The sequence below is a fragment of the Geotrypetes seraphini genome, chromosome 5 (genome assembly GCF_902459505.1).
Source record: "Geotrypetes seraphini chromosome 5, aGeoSer1.1, whole genome shotgun sequence".
Classification (NCBI taxonomy): domain Eukaryota; kingdom Metazoa; phylum Chordata; class Amphibia; order Gymnophiona; family Dermophiidae; genus Geotrypetes; species Geotrypetes seraphini.
Window position 1 is genome coordinate 112,971,052 of NC_047088.1, and position 6,529 is coordinate 112,977,580.

The window sequence follows — 6,529 nt, forward strand, 5'->3', positions numbered from 1 at the left end:
CACTGATTTTATCTAGTTTGGTGTTAATTTCTTGAATTTCGCTAATATTTAAAGAATCAACAGGGTGAAGGAGTTGGATGTCATCTGCATAAGCAAAGATAGTAAAGCTAATGGACTGAGCTAAAGTGAGAAGAGGAGCAAGAAAAATATTGAATAGTAAAGGAGAGAGAATAGAGCCTTGAGGAACGCCGAAACTTTGAATAATGGGAGATGAGATTTTCTCTTTTGAGTAAACTTTGAAATTACGATCTTTGAAGTAAGAAGTAAACCATGAAAGGGCTGAACCTGTGATACCACAGTTTCTGAGACATGAAACAGAAGGAAAGTAGGGGAGGGAAAGGTTGTTTAAAATACATCGAAGTAAAATTAATTAAAAAAAAAAAAAAAGGACGGTAAATGGAGAGTGGCAAAAACATTAGGACTCTGTAGAATCCAGCCCAAAATGCAGGCAATCTGATTACAGCAAACTTCATGAATTTTTATATATTTTTCTTTTGATTATTGCACCATGAAAAACTAAGTTGCATATGGGCAAAGTGATCTGTAATCTGCACATTATGGGAGACCTGCAGTGCCTGAAATGGGATTACCCAAGACTGAGAATCCAGAATATCCCCAACATAAACCAATGCCTCTACTTTCCATCTAGAACAAAATGGAATTCTCCATGCCAGGTGGAAAATCTAGATTCCCCTCTATGGACAGTAAGACCTGGATTCTGTATAAGACGCCTGGTCTCAGAAGCCGACGGGCATCCTTTACAGAATCACGCCTAAAAAGAACCCGATTCTCTAACCAACATCCATGTTACAGATGTCAGTTAGAGAATCGGGTTGCCGCTGAACTTATCACGGCAAAGGATCTACATAACATAACATTGTGTTTCTATACTGTATAACCATTGATTCAATGCGGTTTACTAAAGTTAATTAATCTACAAAAAAGGGCCACAGGTAACTACTCAGACAAGTACTTAGGGAAAAGATGAGACTTCAATTGTTTAGCGGCAACTCGTCCCCACCCCTGCGAAGACTACCGGCAAGAGGGATGCCTAATACACCCCCCTCCATAGATCACCCAGCCTGGACCCCCCCTTCACCCCCACCCGGACTCCCCATCTCCACTAGAACCCCTCCTATGGGCGGGTCTTAGGCACATGGGCCAAATTAAGATTCCAATTGGCCAATGTGCCTTAAGCCTCTCCATCTGACAATGCACTGGGAAAGGGCAGGCCCACCATTCACATGGAGGTGGGCTGGTCGGCCGGAGGGAAGACCCATCCGTCATAAAAGGTTAGATGGGGTTCAGGGGGTGGGATCCGGGGGGGATTAGGATGGGTTCTAGTGGGGGGATTCCGAGCTGCACAATCTACGGTGGATGGGGTTCTGGAAGGAAGGATTGGGCATCCCTTCTGTTGCGATTGTTGGGGGGGGGACGGGTGGCCGCTTGTCGCAGCAGGGAGATCTCTTGCTGCGATAAGCTCAGCAGCCGCATCTACTTATATTGCACGTGTCTCCTGCTGGCCTAGGGAGATGCGTTCGGCTGCCTAGATTCGCCTAAGGCTACTTCTGGGCCAAACCTCACCCAAGCCTTAGGTGGGTTTGCACGCCTTCCTAGGCTCCCGGAGGTGTCTCCAATGTAGGCAGCCTGCCTTGGAAGTTTTAAAAAAAAGAAACGTGTGTCCCGATTGGCTGCCGCCTACAATCGGGATGCCGAATATAGATTGCAGGCCTAGGATTCTGGAACTTGGAGGCAGCAGGAATGGCTGTGTAGCTGTGAAGCTCCCATCCCCTGAAGCCTGAAACAGCTTCAAAAACAGTTGGAAAGGCAAAAAGATTAAAGGAAGATCCACCCACTCTTACCAAAACTCCCCTGCCTGTGGACGCTTTGGACATGATAGAGCTAATTGAGGAGCTGAGAAACATTAGATTAGTGTTGAAAGACAACACAGAGCAACTGGTAGCGGTGAAGGAAGAAGTGGCAAACTTGGGAAAAAAAATGGAAATGGATCAGATAGAAACCCGAATGGAGAAAGTGGAGAATGAGCAGCTGCAATGTAAAAAAGATCACAAGGTTCTTCAAGAAATGGAAAAACAGATGACAGATTTTGAAAATCGGGCAAGAAGAAACAATGTGAGGATACTGGGATTAAAGGAAGGGGTGGAGGGAAAGAATGTATTAACTTTTCTGGAAGAAGTCATACCAAAAATACTCCCCCTTAACTTAAAAGTGCCATTAGAAATTGAAAGGGCACATAGGATCCCAGGAAGGAGACCTAATGGTAGGTTGAGACTTAGACCAATACGTTTCCAGCATGTTATAGAAATTTTAAAAATGGCAAAGGAGACTAAAAATCTGACTTACAAGGACTCAAAGATTATGTTTGTCCCGGATTTTGCGAGTGCAACAGTGAAATCTTCGCAAGCAATTTTTACAATTGAGGCAACAACTAAAGGAGATTGGGGCAAAATATGGGCTTTACTATCCTGTCCTAATGAGGGTTACTTATAAAGAAAAATTCTATCAGTTTGAAGACCCTGAAAAGTTGAAAGAGTTTTTGTCTCAACAAGAAACACCGATGAATTGAATGGATAATCCTGTCAGCTGTAATCGAGTCTTTATTTATTGATTTTCTCTGGATTTTGGGAAATTTAAGCTACATTTTAATGTTTTTTGAACTATTTATTTTAATATATGGAGTTGGACGTTTCAACTGTCCCCAGTCTTCTAACTATCACAGAACCACAAGAATATAATTTTTTTTTTTTTTTTTTTTCGAATAAGCCTTGTTATAGGAGAGAATTCAATCTCTCTTACTCTCTCAGCGAATGACAGACAATAAGAAGGAAGGAAGCTCCAGCCCACTAGTCAGTTGGGAAGCAGATTAGTATTTGACGTCAGAGGAAGGGGGAGCTGATGACGCGGCCTACGGTATGTGATGAATGGAACTGTACTTAAAGATATAACTGTAAAGGTCAGTGTGAATCATTAACCAGTCGGCAACCTACTTTGCGCATATGGCGTTGGAGCTTCCATGGTGCTGTTGGGCAGCGACCCCCGGCCGCCGATCTGAAGTGGAGCCTCAGCCCTGCAGAACTACAAGCGCAACTCGGTGCTCAGGCCTTTCCCGCCTCTCTACATGCTCAGGGAGCATAAGACTTCGAAGCCTTGGTAGGGCCCAGCCCACCCACTCAAATGCTGCTGCCCCGCCCACTTCCAAGGAAGGGAAAAGCAAGCCTATCTTTTGCAGACACTAATGCTTTACCAAACTTAAAAGCATTTCTGGACTCCGGATTTGAACTCAATGAAAGGGCCTGGAATCTGCTGATGTTGGTTTTATCATTGAAGAGTGTAACTGTGAAAAGTGTAAAGAAAAATAAGTATGAGTGTGTCCGAGAACTGACAGGATTTTCCAGTTCTGCTGTGCCTAGCCCTGACTTCCTGCTTGAAATAGTGTATTGTGACCAGACAAACACCAACTTTGCAAATGTGAGAGGAAACAGAGGCCTTATCTACGCCTTCCATGGGAGCCGTTTGGAAAACTTCCATTCCATCCTTCACAGTGGCCTACACTGTCACCTCAACAAGACCTCATTATTTGGAGAGGGAACCTATCTGACCAGCAACCTAAGTCTGGCTCTGCTCTACAGCCCCTGTGGGCAGGGTTAACAGCTCAGCCTGCTGGGCTCAAGACTCAGTTGTGTGGCTCTTTGTAAGATGACATTTTAATGCTTGGGAGTTTTCCTTTTGCTCCCATGTTCATAAATCATTTTCAAGAATAGATTATGTATTTGTATCAGTTCAATAAGTTCAACAGGTAACCAAAGCTGGCATAGACCCAATTGTTTTATCAGATCATGCTGGAGTTTGGATTGAATTAAAATTTGAGGAACAAGATTCAGTCCCTTTGGTTGAACTCCAAGATTCAAATTGGTGGGTTTAAGATCATCTGGAAGCATTGGATGAAGGCAGGCATACGCACTCTGGATGATGAAGTATCAGAGGGAAAGCTGCTTGACTTTTCATGACTGCAACAAACATTTGGTATTGCTAAGTCTCAATTCTATAAGTCACAGGTGTCAAAGTCGGTCCTCGAGGGCCGGAATCCAGTCAGGTTTTCAGGATTTCCCCAATTAATATGCATGAGATCTATGTACATGCACTGCTTTCAATGCATATTCATTGGGGAAATCCTGAAAACCCGACTGGATTACGGCCCTCGAGGAGGGACTTTGACACCCCTGCTATAAGTGGTTGCATTCAGAAGGGGTTCAGGGAACCCCTTCTGAATGGCTTGCTGAAGCCATTCAGAAGGGGTTCCCTGATTGGCAAAATCTTAAAAATCCGGACAGATTTCCTGGGACATCAGGCCACTCGGTGGTATAAATTAATATCTGAATTTTTGAATAAGAAACCAAAGACTGGTCTTCGTGACATTTGGAGCATTGAGATAAAGCAGGAGATTTCTGCATCTCAATGGCCACGAATTTGGACTTGGAGGATGAGATGTACAGCGTCTGCATCTATGAGACAAACATGGTTTTTCTTGTTACATAAATCTTTTTGGACCCCTGTTCGTTTACAGAAATTGGATAGTTCTAAGTCTAATAGATGCTGGCACTGTCATCTTGATGTAGGGACATTGGATCATCTACTGTTCTATTGCCCCTTGATACTTAAATTTTGGAGATCCATTTGGGATCAAATGAATGAAGTATTGGAAATCCTGTGGCACTGACATACGATACCGTGCTATTTGGCACGTTAATGAGGGCTAAAAGTCAAATATCTTCCCATAATAATAAACTTCTCTTTATTATGACAGGGGTTACCATACAACTTATTTTGAGGAACTGGAAAAACTGGGATCGGTTAAATTATTCTTTCTGGTGGGAATCTCTATGCCATACTTTTAAAATGGAACATATGATGGCCATACAACAGGGACTTTATAGGAAATTTATGGATGTTTGGGAGCCATTGACAAAATTCTGTAAGGAGTGATTGTTGATTTTGCCCTTGGATCATACACGTCCAGGGTGGGTGGGGAGATACTTTTAATTGGAGTGCAATTGTTGGATATGTAGAAAGGGGGGGATTATATATGTATTTGTCATAAAATATAATTTGATAGAATTTAAGTGCTGTTAAAGTGTAAAATGTCTGTATAATATGTTGCACTTATTTTTGGCTTTAAAATGAATAAAGATATTTAAAGAAAAAAAAAAAGAATACGGGCCTAAAGGTCTAATTCACTTTTTATTTGCTTTTTGTAAATGCTTCCATGCCCTTCTCATATAGCTCCACACCACATCGTTTCTGGCTGTCATTTAATTTCTCAGTAGAGGCATGGAAAAATTATATTCCCTACAGAGGAGATTACACTTACACAATTGGAGATAGAGATAACTCCTCAGTGGATCTTATTCAGTCTCTAACATGTCTCATCTGCAGCTCAAATTATATTGTGATAAGCCAAGCAGTCCCTGCCCACCCTTACAATGAGGGAGGAGAAGCAACTAGCCGCTTCATAAAATCAGTAAATAAACGACAAAGAAACAATAAACCCCAATGGTTCACCGCGGAGATCTCGCACCTCATTAAGGAGAAGAAAAAAGCGTTTCTCTCCTACAAGCGCACGGAGAAATGAGAGGCAAAGGTAGAATATAGGACCAGGTCTACAGCGGTCAAAATGGCAGTTAGGGAGGCAAAACTTCGAGTGGAAGAAATTCTGGCAAAAAACATTAAAAAGGGGGACAAATCCTTCAGGTATATTAGTGACAGAAAAAGGAACACAGGAGGGATAGTACGCCTTAGAAGACCGGACGGAAGTTACGTGGAAGCAGATTCCGATAAAGCCGAACTACTGAATGAATACTTCTGCTCAGTCTTCACCTGTGAGGCACTGGGACACGGTCCGCAGTTGAAGGCAACACAAAGCACAGAAGACCCGTTTCAGAATTTTGAGTTCACACCAGGTGAAGTTTACAGTGAATTGGCAAGACTCAAGGTGAACAAAGCCATGGGACCAGACAATTTGCACCCAAGAGTGCTCAGAGAATTGAGCGATGTCCTGGCGAAACCGTTGGCTGAGCTATTCAATCTCTCCCTAAGTAAGGGGAAAGTTCCCCTGGACTGGAAATTAGCTAATGTCGTTCCTCTGCATAAAAAGGGTTGCAGGTCAGAGGCTGCGAATTATAGACCGGTGAGTCTCACATCAATAGTGTGCAAACTCATGGAAACACTAATTAAAAGCAAATTGGACACGATCTTGAATGAAGGGAATCTTCGGGATCCCAGTCAGCATGGATTCACCAAGGGTAGGTCCTGCCAATCCAATCTCATCAGCTTCTTTGACTGGGTAACAAGAAAGTTGGACTTGGGAGAGTCTTTGGATGTCGTGTACCTGGATTTCAGTAAAGCTTTTGACAATGTCCAATACCGCAGGCTGCTAAGCAAGATGGAATCGATGGGGTTAGGAGAGACACTAACAGCATGGGTCAATGATTGGCTGAGTGGCAGACTTCAG

The 6,529-nt window shown here is 43.0% G+C and overlaps 1 pseudogene; it reads left to right on the forward strand.

Annotated features, from left to right (window-relative positions):
- The first annotated feature begins 1,893 nt into the window (after window positions 1-1,893).
- LOC117360380 lies at window positions 1,894-3,729 on the forward strand (annotated as a pseudogene).
- Window positions 3,730-6,529: the final 2,800 nt, after the last annotated feature.